General features: G+C 42.0%; 1 protein-coding gene across 1 annotated transcript in view; it reads left to right on the forward strand.

The window, feature by feature from the left end:
• LOC118368850 (erythropoietin-like) overlaps positions 1-12,870 on the forward strand; it is a 37,059-nt gene that overhangs the window by 1,506 nt on the left and 22,683 nt on the right. The window contains exon 2 of the mRNA XM_052497274.1: positions 4,971-5,083. The gene's annotated coding sequence lies outside the window, so the exon portion shown is untranslated. The remainder of the gene's footprint in view (positions 1-4,970; positions 5,084-12,870) is intronic.

The raw sequence follows: 12,870 nt of genomic DNA on the forward strand, positions 1-12,870 counted from the left end.
ATAAAGCTTGATTTGATATGATAGTGGAGGTCATAGGTAGCCATGTTGGGGTAAATGGCTCCTCACCCTTTTTCTCCTACAAATCAAACAAATTCAGAGATGTTGTATCCCTCCAACTGGGATAAAGATGTAAAATGGGTTAAATATAGCTTACATCAGGATGGGAATGTGTAACAGTATAATTTTAAACCATCCCCTCGCCCATACCCGGGCGCGAACCAGGGACCTTCTGCACACATCAACAACAGTCACCCACGAAGCATCGTTACCCATCGCTCCACAAAAGCCACGGCTCTTGCAGAGCAAGGGGAACTACTACTTCAAGGTCTCAGAGCAAGTGACGTAACCGATTGAAACGCTATTTAGCGCACACCGCTAACTAAGCTCGCCGTTTCACATCCGTTACAAATGCATGTGTTTTTTGTGATATGTTCCATTTTCTCTAAATAGACCAAATATTATGTACCTACCCCCATCATGGCACTCACGACTGACCTCTTATAGTGGCACCAGAGATGATATAATGACAAGGTACCTATGTCTCCACCCTAACATTGGGAGTCATTGTCCACAGAGCAGAATGTCCGGCTTTGGGATAGTTAAAAGGCCAATGCCAGAGCACCTGAGGGACCTACTGGGTATGTAACTTAAAAGCATGTCTGACATGTATTGGGGTGCACAATCATGGGTTGATTTAAAAACCATAGAATAATCTAGAATAGATTCTTAGAAGAGTCTTAAAATGAATTCTAAAACTTACATGCAGTCAGTGCAGAGACTTTAAAACCGGTGTAATGTGTGCTCTCTGTCTGGTCTTGGTCAGTATCTGTGCTGCAGCATTCTGTATGTTTTGCAGTTGACCAATGGCTTTCTTGAGTAGACCAGACAGTCAATCACATTAATTTATAAAGCCCTTTTTACATCAGCAGATGTCACAAAAAGCTTATACAGAAACCCAGCCTAAAACGAAAGCAAGCAATGCAGATGTAGAAGCACGGTGGTTAGGAAAAACTCCCTAGAAAGGAAGGAACCTAGGAAGAAACCTAGAGAGGAACCAGGCTCTGAGAGGTGGCCAGTCCTCTTCCATTAAGGCAAGATCGTTCTTCAAGATTGCCATGTAGTCCTGAGGCATAGTTCTAGGCTGGAAGGAGGTGGGACAGAGCGGGGGACAGAGTTCTGAGCCAGTGTGACACTGAAGAATGCTCCACAGTCATCAATCAAGAAGACTGATAGTGAGTATAGGCCTAGCACATGTGTAATGCATGTGATAACAGAGGTAATTTTCAGGCGGACCTAAATATTGACTGGCTTTCATCAAGCTGCCCAATCAAGAGAAAGCATTAAACTGTAATCAGAACCTGCCCCATGGTGCAGGTTATCAGTCAACCTACCAGGGTGTTTACAAATAGCACTGGTGAAATCATCCACATGTATTGATCACATCTTTACTAATGCTGCAGAAATTTGCTTTAAAGCAGTATCCAAATCCATTGGATGTAGTGATCACAATATAATAGCCATACCTAAGAAAACCAAAGTTCCAAAGGCTGGGCCTAATATAGTGTATAAAAGGTCATCAAATCAAATCAAAGTTTATTTGTCACTGGCGCCGAATACAACAGGTATTTACAGTGAAATGCTTACTTACAGGCTCTAACCAATAGTGCAAAAAAGGTATTAAGTGAACAATAGGTAAGTAAAGTAATAAAAACAACAGTAAAAAGACAGTGAAAAACAGTAGCGATGCAATATACAGTAGCAAGGCTATAAAAGTAGCGAGGCTGCATACAGACACTGGTTAGTCAGGCTGATTGAGGTAGCCATTTGCTTACATGTTCAGGAGTCTATTGGCTTGGGGGTTAAAACTGTTGAGAAGCCTTTTTGTCTGAGACTTGGCACTCCGGTACCGCTTGCCATGCAGAGAGAACAGTCTATGACTGAGGTGGCTGGGGTCTTTGACCATTTTTAGGGCCTTCCTCTGACACCGCCTGGTGTAGAGGTCCTGGATGGCAGGCAGCTTAGCCCCAGTGATGTACTGGGCCGTACGCACTACCCTCTGTAGTGCCTTGCGGTCAGAGGCCGAGGAAATGCCGTACCAGGCGTACCAGGCCGTACTCTCGATGTTGTAGCTGTAGAACCTTTTGAGGATCTCAGGACCCATGCCAAATCTTTTCAGTCTCCTGAGGGAGAATAGGCTTTGTCGTGCCCTCTTCACGACTGTCTTGGTGTGTTTGGACGCTGATAGTCCAGTGGTGATGTGGACACCAAGGAACTTGAAGCTCTCAACCTGCTCCACTGCAGCCCTTTCGATGAGAATTGGGGCGTAGTCGGTCCTCCTTTTCCTGTAGTCCACAATCATCTCCTTAGTCTTGGTTACGTTGAGGGATAGGTTGTTATTCTGGTACCACCTGGCCAGGTCTCTGACCTCCTCCCTATAGGCTGTCTCGTCGTTGTCTGTAATCAAGCCTACCACTGTTGTGTCATCTGCAAACTTAATGATGGTGTTGGAGTTGTGCCTGGCCATGCAGTCGTGGGTGAACAGGATGTACAGGAGAGGACTGAGCACGCACCCCTGGGGGGCTCCAGTGTTGAGGATCAGTGTGGCAGATGTGTTGCTATCTACCCTCACAACCTGGGGGCGGCCCGTCAGGAAGTCCAGGATCCAGTTGCAGATGGAGGTGTTTAGTCCCAGGATCCTTAGCTTAGTGATGAGCTTTGAGGATAATATGGTGTTGAATGCTGAGCTGTAGTCATTGAATAGCATTCTCACGTAAGTATTCCTTTTGTCCAGGTGGGAAAGGGCAGTGTGGAGTGGAGTGCAATAGAGATTGCACCATCTGTGGATCTGTTTGGGCGGTATACAAATTGGAGTGGGTCTAGGGTTTCTGGGATAATGGTGTTGATGTGAGCTAACCATGTGTATGTGACAAATAAATTAGATTTGATTTGATTACCATCCTTTCAAAGCACTTCATGGCTACGGACGTGAGTGCTACGGGTCTGTAGTCATTTAAGGAATGGAACACCAGTCACTTTAATAATGTTTACATATCTGGCATTACTCATCTCATGTGTATATACTGTTTTCTATACTATTCTACTATATCTTAGTCCATTCCCGCTCTGACATTGCTCGTCCATATGTATATAGTCTTAATTCATTCATAATTGAATTTGTGTGTATTGGGTATATGTTGTGTAATTTGTTAGATGTTAGATATTACTGCACTGTCGGAGCTAGAAGCACAAGCATTTCACTACACCCGCAATAACATCTGCTAATCACGTGTATGTGACCCATAAAATGTGATTTGATTTGATTTATCCCTGTGCCACCATTGCGTCAGAATGTCCAGGACCCAGTTGCACAGGGAGGGGTTGAGACCCAGGGCCTCCAGCTTGATGATGAGCTTGGAGGGTACTATGGTGTTGAATGCTGAGCTGTAGTCAATGAACAGAATTCTTACATAGATATTATTTTTGTCCAGATGGGATAGGACAGTGTGCAGTGTGATGGCGATTGCGTCGTCTGTGGACCTGTTGGGGTGGTATTCAAACTGAAGTGGGTCTAGGGTGGCCGGTAAGGTGGCGGTGATATGATCCTTGACTAGCCTCTCAAAGCACTTCATGATGACAGAAGTTAGTGCTACGGGGCGGTAGTCATTTAGTTCAGTTATCTTTGCCTTCTTGGGTACAGGAACAATGTTGAAGCATGTGGGGACAACAGACTTTCGATAGGGAGCGATTAAATATGTCTGTAAACACACAAGCCAGCTGGTCCTCGCATGCTTTGAGGATGCAGCTATGCCTTCTTGGCCAGCAGCCTTGCGAGGGTTGACAAGTTTAAATGTTTGACTCACGTTAGCCACTGAGAAGGAGAGGGGGGGGGGTGCAGTCTTTGTTAGCGATCCGCGACGGTGGCACTGTACTATCCTCAAAGCGGGCAAAGAAGGTGTTTAGTTTGTCTGGAAGCATGACGTCAGTGTCTGTGATGTGGCTGTTTTTGTCCCTGTACCGGCATTTTGCTTTTTTTGATTGCCTTGCGGAGCGAATAACTACACTCTTTATATTCAGCCATATCTCCAGACCTCTTCCATGGTTAAATGCAGTGGATCGCGCTTTCAGTTTTACACGAATGCCGCCATCCATCCATGGTTTCTGGATAGGGTAGGTTTTAATGGTCCCAGTGGCTACAACGCCTCCAGTGCACTTATTTATAAACTCACTCACCGAGTCAGTGTATAGGTCAATATTGTCCTCTGAGGCTGATCAGAACATATTCCAGTCCGTGTGATAAAAACAATCTTGGAGCGTGGCTTCCGATTGGTCAGACCAGCTTTGAATGGTTCTCGTCACTGGTACATCCTGTTTGAGTTTCTGTCTATAAGCCAGGACGAGCAAGATGGCATCGTGGTCAGATTTGCCGAAGGGAGGGCGGGCTTTGTATGCATCGCGGAAGTTAGAGTGGCAGTGGTCGAGAGTATTAGCCTTACGTGTCGTGCAATCAATATGCTGATACAATTTAGGTAGCACTGTTCTCAAATTTGCATTGTTATAAGAGAGGATCTGTTTCTACCTACAATAAAACATGCCCACAAATGAGCAAGACTGTTACACAAATAGGCCTGAAACTAATCTAAGTCCACAATGACAGTCACAAGTACTGAGCAATCAGACAGTTCAAACAGCAATGACTAACTAGGCTACTTAATAAAAGACATCACTTAAATTAAATGACCCTAGCAAGACAATACCAATCAAAACTTATCCTTGCAGCTCTTGTAAGAGTTGATCCCCTTCCAAACTATAGATGCAGACTAGACGAGAAGCTTGTTGAAGTTGACATAATATAGACAAATGATATTGACTAATTGGATGGGCTACTGATGGTTCATCAGTGCCTCTCCACCTTGCAGTGATTAGTGAATGACATGACAATACCGTTCCTCCTATCTCCTCTGTCCTTGCAGAAGAAGAGTCAGACACCACAGTGGGCCCACTCTGGACTCGACCGAAGAGGCCAACTTTCTATTGCTGGACAACCTTCTCTACTTCTAAACACTTGATCCTGAGTTTACTTCAGGTGAGTACAGAGGACTTTAAGCTAAGAGAATACAATGAAAATACACTGATAAAATAAACAATGTGAAAATAATATGTTGATTTTGTGTGAATGAATAATGTGTCTGAAAGCATGCGGTGTTGAGATGAAAATGGTTAGAACCCACAGGTAGTGAACTGTACTGGGGTCCAGATTGGTCAGGTAGTTTGAGTATCACCATGAGTGTGGTCGGGAAACTCCCTCATAGGTTTCGTTTGATCATGTCACATGACCAGGATTTGAACCTTTATTTAAAGCTTTTTCATCCCACTGTCTTTTTATGTCAGATGGTCCTGCACCATCCTCAAACAATTACTTACATTTTTGGTTTAATTATCATTTCTGGAAAAGGCTTAAAATAAAAGTTAAGGTCATGTGACATGATAAACCAAAACACAGGTCATACTCATAGGTCATACTCATAGGTCATACTTCTATTTTCTTCTGTACAGAGTATGTTTTTTTCTGAAACAAGGACTTGAAAATAATATGTCTAAGTACTGCCTGTAAAAGCTGTGCAAAAAAATCCAGAGTTAAACTGAACATAATGGATGTGATTAACTGAACATACCCATAAAATCCCAATCTGTGCTTTCCAGAAAAGCCTGCCATTTCAACGAGCACCAACATATCCCCATTGTGAAAAGAAAGGAAACAATCATGTTAACATAGACAACTGAGAGGCTTAACATTTCTTCCCCTCTATAGCTTCGTATGTGCTCTGCATCCCTATCTTCTGGAGAAACTCATTGTTGAATTTTTTTAGGTATTTTTCTTAAACTGCATTGAAAGTGCAGGGCGCCAAATTCAAAACAACAGAAATCTCATAATTAAAAACTCTTCAAACATAGAAGTATTTTACACCATTTTAAAGATACACTTGTTGTTAATCCCACCACAGTGTCCGATTTCAAAAAGGCTTTACGACGAAAGCACACCAAATGATTATGTTAGGTAAGCACCTAGTCACAGAAAAACATTTCCAGCCAAAGAGAGGAGTCACAAAAAGCAGAAATAGAGATCAAATGAATCACTATCCTTTGATGATCTTCCACAGATGACACTCATAGGACTTCATGTTACACAATACATGTATGTTTTGTTTGATAAAGTTCATATTTACATACAAAAATCTGAGTTTACATTGGCGCGTTATGTTTAGTAGATCCAAAACATCCGGTGATTTTGCAGAGAGCCACATCAATTTACAGAAATACTCATAATAAACATTGCTAAAAGATACAACTGTTATGCATGGAATTTTAGATCCACTTCTCCATAATGCAACCGCTGTGTCAGATTTCAAAAAGCTTTACCGAAAAAGCACACCATGCAATAATCTGAGTACAGTGCTCATACAACAAATCAAGCCATACAGATATCTGCCACGTTGTGGAGTCAACAGAAGTCAGAAATAGCATTATAAATATTCACTTACCTTTGATGATCTTCATCAGAATGCAGTCCCAGGAATCCCAGTTCCACAATAAATGTTTGATGTGTTCGGTAAAGTCCATAATTTATGTCCAAATACCTCCTTTTTGTTTGCGCGTTTTTCTCAGTAATATTAAATGCTCAATGTGCTTAGTTCAGACGAAAAGTCAAAAAAGTTATATTACAGTTTGTAGAAACATGTCAAAAGATATTTAGAATCAATCTTTAGGATGTTTTTATCATAAATCTTCAATAATGTTCAGAGAATTCCTTTATTTTCAGAAATGCAATGGAACTCAAGCTAACTCTCACGTGAACGCGCGTGGTCAGCTCATGCCTCTCTAGCAGACCTCTGACTCAATCCCCTCTCATTCCCCCCTCCTTTACAGTAGAAGCATCAAACAAGGTTCTAGAGACTGTTAACATCTAGTGGAAGCCTTAGGAAGTGAAAATTGACCCTATAGACACTGTATACTCGATAGACTAAGAGTTTAAAAACTACAAACCTCAGATTTTCCACTTCCTGGTTCAATTTTTTCTCAGGTTTTTGCCTGCCATATGAGTTCTGTTGTACTCACAGACATCATTCAAACAGTTTTAGAAACTTCAGTGTGTTCTCTCCAAATCTACTAATAATATGCATATATTAGCAACTAGGCCTGAGTAGCAGGCAGTTTACTCTGGACACCTTATTCATCCAAGCTACTCAATACTGTCCCCAGCCATAACAAGTTAAGGGCTTGTAAGTAAGCATTTCACTGTAAGGTTGTATTTCGCACATGTGACAAATAAAATGGGATTTGATTTGATTTTCCAATCACAGGAAATGAGGCAGTTCGTATTGGCGACTGTAGTCTTACATGCAAGGTCAATGCCACGTTCTTATGTGAATCTCTTATGGTCAAGACCTGACTGTTTAGTCCGGCTCTGGATCTAGGACCTAACTGTTGCATCTGAATCAATAACATTCATAGGCGGAAAAAATTACAAAGAATTATACCACATTATATAATCACATGGCCCTATCTGATGCTTTTCATTACAGCATTAACCTTTCCCATGATAGAGCCAACTTTAGGCATTAGGAAGCTCAGGGCTCAGTCAATGAACAGGGGCCTCAATGATTTTATAGATAACAGATTATTCAGATAGGGAACTCTGTGGCTCAATAGTTAAGGAGAGCATCAAGCGAGTTCAACCACAGAACCACAGCGCCTGCAAGAAAAGATCCATGCATTTTTATTCGTTTGTTACGCTTGTTGGATTTGCGCCTCGCCTGCCACACGTTGAATTGGCACTAAAACAGCTGTTGTATTGGGTAGTTTGGAGTGTGTTTTCTATTATGCAATGTTACACAATGGGATTGGGGCTTCGGAGAATGTAATTGGCTTCTGCTCCCTAAGTTTGAACAGCTGTGCACTGCTCATAGTCATAGGGATTTCTCTTTTGGCACAGTTCGGGAGCATAATAGATGTTACAATGTTTTGTTTTTGTTTGATGAGGTTGTAGCATTTAAATAGGGCCACAGTGTTTTGATTGCTCACCTGCCCCAAGTTAAAATGTCAATGGACCTACCAGAGTAGGGCCCGCCAAGGTACTGGTAGACAGCTTTCTAAACAACCTGACAGGACAAACAATAAACGGAAGCCTCCAATAGAACTAGAGCAAATTAGTCCAATTCTCATTTGTCAGGGGTCTTACACAGGCTAAAACTTGGATCATTTCCGATCCCAAGAAGAATCTAAAAGTAAGGTTGACCTTTCCCCGTACAGAAGTGTACGGTAATATAACTGTTTATTATTCATTCAAGTGATTACAGAAAAAAATCTATGGAGGAGTGACTAAGTTAAATAACGTGGCTGTTTCCTGCCGGTGTAAAAAGGTTATTCTAGCGACTGGTAGCGACGTGGAACCAGTCCCAGACCAAGTTGTTGTTTATCAGTAGAGGAGGCTCTTCTCAGTCTATTAAAATCTTCCTGCTGAAGAGTCGCCTGGTCTTCCTAAAACAATCAGCAGGGGTGACTCGGGGTCGGCTAGGCCACAGGGACAGGCGGTGTGTGGAGCCTGCCAAAAGTGAGATTGTCATATACAATGCAGTTCAAGTGTGTCTGGCATCCAGATACTGACTTAGAGTGGGGAGGTAGTTGTGTAAGCATTGTTTACATCCATAAGGCCATGAAGTTCATAAAATGTATTAGCCTAAGTGGCTACTTGCTACTGTTATTATGGGCAGGACACAATACAAAGACTCGGGGGAGGGGCTCCCTAGCCTTGTGGTGACGAGCTTCGGGGCTTCCTGTCCCAGAAAAGCCCTATTGGACGTGAACAGTATCACAAGTGACCAGAGTGCTGTAGAGGTCACGACATGAGTGGAACCTGTCCCAGGCCAGACACGACTGGAAGATTACTCTGCCTCCGCGGACAGACGCCTGTGTTGGTCCAAAACAATAACTTCCGACAGGCTACTGTCCTGGCTCCTGCCTCTCTGGTCTACCCATTCTTTCATGTCAATTTCCTGTCTTTTGTCGCGCCAGTGGACTGACCTCCAGAAAGTAGATCTATCTGGCTCTCTTCCCAGCGGTAGGGAGAAAGACTGCCGCCATGAACTTTCACTGGTGCTGTTTACTATGGTGTGGATTTTCTCTCTCTCCCTCCCCCCTCCGACTCCTGGCTTTCTTTGTTTATTATCAAAAAGGGCAGGGGGGTGTCCTTGGGTTCATCCCGCTTTCCCTTTTAAATCATCCCTAATTCAACGACAACATCGGTTCTACCAACGGAGTCATTATGACGGGACGCCCCCGCACCCAGCCCCGATACATGGCTTGCAGCACGTACCTTGTCTCTCTGTCCCCTCTCTCATTTTGGCTCAGACATAAGCAAACAGCCCAGAGTTTTATTTGAGCAAACAGTACAGCAAGCCATGGTCCCAGACAGACTGAGAACCATGACTATGTTAAGAGCCAGTGGGACTGGACAGTCAGTCACATGTGGGTTGTCTTTGACGCCTCACTGCGTGTCTTTGTGAAGGTGTCCTTTGTAGTCCACCTGTCCTTTGTAGTCCACCTGTCCTTTGTAGTCCACCTGTCCTTTGTAGTCCACCTGTCCTTTGTAGTCTATCTGTTCAAGGTGCCCACAAGTTACTTGAAATGCAATATTTTACAGCAATAATTGGTTAGAAATCCACATCTTCCATGGTTTTTAACAACTATTTATAGAATGTCTGAAATAATGCCATTATTGTTTGAATTTGAATTTGGTCTGTCGTGTTTCACTTCACCATTGACCTTTGTTTCTTAGCAAGTTTAAGATTTTTCTTAAAATTCTATCAGTTGATAATGTGTTCTAAACGTGTTTAAAGTTGAACTGTGTATAAATTGCTCTGCCATTTCCTGGTTGCTAAAATTGTAATAGTTCGCCTAACTTCAGTTTCTGTGACAAAACAAGCAAGTATAGTGTAGAGAATCATTGTACCATCTAAACCGCTGTGAAATATATTTTCCTTAAACAAAACGACTGTATTTTCAGCTATTTGAAGCTGGTGTACAAAACTGAAAGTAATAGATGCAAAAACAAAACTTAAAGCTGCAATATATTACTTCTTGGACAATGTGACCAAATGCACATAGAAATGTGAGTTATAGATCTATCATTCTCATTGAAAGCAAGTTTAAGATGCATTAGATATGTTCTATGTGCATTAATTCTATAATTCTTGTATTTTCAGCTTCGAATAACTTAAAATAAAATATTTTTGGTTATGTAAAAGATACTATATTTCAAAGCTGTTTAGATTGTACAATGATGCTCTACACCAGGTATTCCCAAACTGGAGTACGCGTACCCCCATGGGTACGAGCAATACGCCAAATAAAAATGTGATTCACGTTTATTTTTAATTTTTTTCACATTTTCAAACAGCCAATTTAGATTTTCCAACAGGGCTATACATCTGGTTGATGGTTTTTTTCTTGCCTGAGTAGCCTCGTTTCACTGACAAAAATAAAATTAAACCGTCTAGTGTTCAGTGAAATAACAACACAATGTCAAATACAGGTAGCCTAGTCAAATAATTAACATCCAATCACATTCCCCGGTAAGTACACTAAATTATGTAGCCAAATGTAGCTGCTGCAAATTTGTTTAGCTCAAAAATGGATTCATGTTTAAAAAAGTAAGGCCTGCATTCATAGAGACACATACCAGCTCTACCTGTAGTACTGCTACTACCAGCAGTACTGCACCTGCACCTGTCAACGACACAAGCTGTTCTGTTTCCATGAGCACATCCAATGCTAGCATCAGTAATTCTACATCTGTTGTTAGCCCAGCTAGCATGGACACTGAAAGTTGTGAATCTGATGCAGCCGAAGAGCTACTGCCTCCTTACCCGGGAAATCACTGAACAACAGAAAGGGACGTTGGACCATCGAAGAGGTGCAAAGATGATGAGAACTACATTGATTTGGGTTTCACTTATATTGGGAGTAGTGCCTTTCCTCAGCCACAGTGTGTTATATGTGCAAAAGTACAACTCGATGAAACCTTCACTCTTGCGCAGACATTTAGAAACAAAACATACCAATTTGAAAAATAAGCTACAGGAGTTTTTTGAGCAAGAATTAAGATGACTTTCGAGTAGTAAGACATGTATAAAAGTAACAGATATCATTAATAAGAAGGGGCTAGAAGTGTCTTATATGGTGAGCTACCGAGTGGCTAGGACAGGCTAGCCCCATACTATTGTGGCGGACTTAATTATTCCTGCTGCCGTGGATATGGCAGGGACAATGCTGGGGGAAAAGGCCCAAAAAACTATACAGACAATGTCTTCATCAAACAACACTGTTTCACAACACATCAGTGACATGGCAGGAGATGTTTTGAAACAATTACTGCTTTGCATACAAGCCAGTGAATTACATGCGTTACAGCTGGATGAGTCAGACGTGGCGGGCCTGGAACAGCTCCTAGTATATGTCCATTACATTTATGGGGGATATATTAAGGAAGACATCCTCTACTCTATATTTTTAAGTACTATACAGCTTAATGACATCAAATGGACTTTGGTGATCAAGATGTGTTTACCTGTACTGGTGGTGCAAAAGCCATGACAGGGAGACATAGTGGAGTGTTAACGCGCGTGCTACCAGTTGCTCCCGATGCTATTTGGATACACTGCAGCATCCACCGAGAGGCTCTTTCTGCCAAGGGAATGCCTGACAGCTTGAAGACGTTTTGGACACTACAGTGAAAATGGTTCACTTTGTTAAAGCAAGGTCCCTGAAATCTTGTGTATTTTCTGCGCTATGCAATGATATGGGCAGTGACCATGTAACACTTTTACAACAAACAGAGGTGCGCTGGTTCTCAAGTGGCAAAGTATTGACAAAAAAAAATTAAATTGAGAGACGAGCTTAAAGTTTTCTTTACTGACCAACATTTTCACTTGTCTGACAGCTTGTATGATGACTAGTTTCCGACACAACTGGTCTATCTGGGTGATGTTTTTTCTCGCATGAATGATCTGAATCTAGGATTACAGGGACTCTCCGCAACTATACAAAATGGAGGGAGGCAATGGTTAAGAAGTTGGAGCTCTTCTCTGTCTGCATTAACAAGGACAACACACTGGTCTTTACATCACTGTATGATTTTTTTGTGTGCAAATGAATTCAAGCTTATGGACAATGTCAAATGTTATATAGCGAAGCACCTGAAAGAGTTGGGCACGCAATTACGCAGGTACTTTCCCGAAACGGATGACACAAACAACTGTATTCATTATCCCTTTCATGCCCTGCCTCCATTAAACTTACCGATATGTGAACAAGAGAGCCTCATCGAAATTGCAACAAGCGGTTCTGGGAACATTTTATTTAATCAGAAGCTACTGCCAGATTTCTGGATTGGGCTGAACTCTTAAGACACTGATGCCCTTTGTAACCACGTACCTATGTAATAGTGGATTCTCGGCCCTCACTAGCATGAAAACTAAATACAGGCACAGACTGTGTGTGGAAAATGATTTAAGACTGAGACTCTCCAATACAACCCAACATTGCAGATTTATGTGCATCCTTTCAAGCACACTCTTCTCATGAACCTGTGGTGAGTTATTCACAATTTCCGATTAACATATAAGGTTTTATATGTAAGATGGCTAAATAAAGAGCAAAATTATTGATTATTATTATAATATTATTATTTGTGCCCTGGTCCTATAAGTGTCACATCTGATCCTGCCATGCAATCTGGTGCTCATCCGGTGTCCCATAGTGTCGCTGAGATGGCAATCGAGTTTCGCTCCCTCGCTGCTGAGAGTGGCTGGAATG

The sequence above is a fragment of the Oncorhynchus keta genome, chromosome 35 (assembly GCF_023373465.1).
Source record: "Oncorhynchus keta strain PuntledgeMale-10-30-2019 chromosome 35, Oket_V2, whole genome shotgun sequence".
Classification (NCBI taxonomy): Eukaryota; Metazoa; Chordata; class Actinopteri; order Salmoniformes; family Salmonidae; genus Oncorhynchus; species Oncorhynchus keta.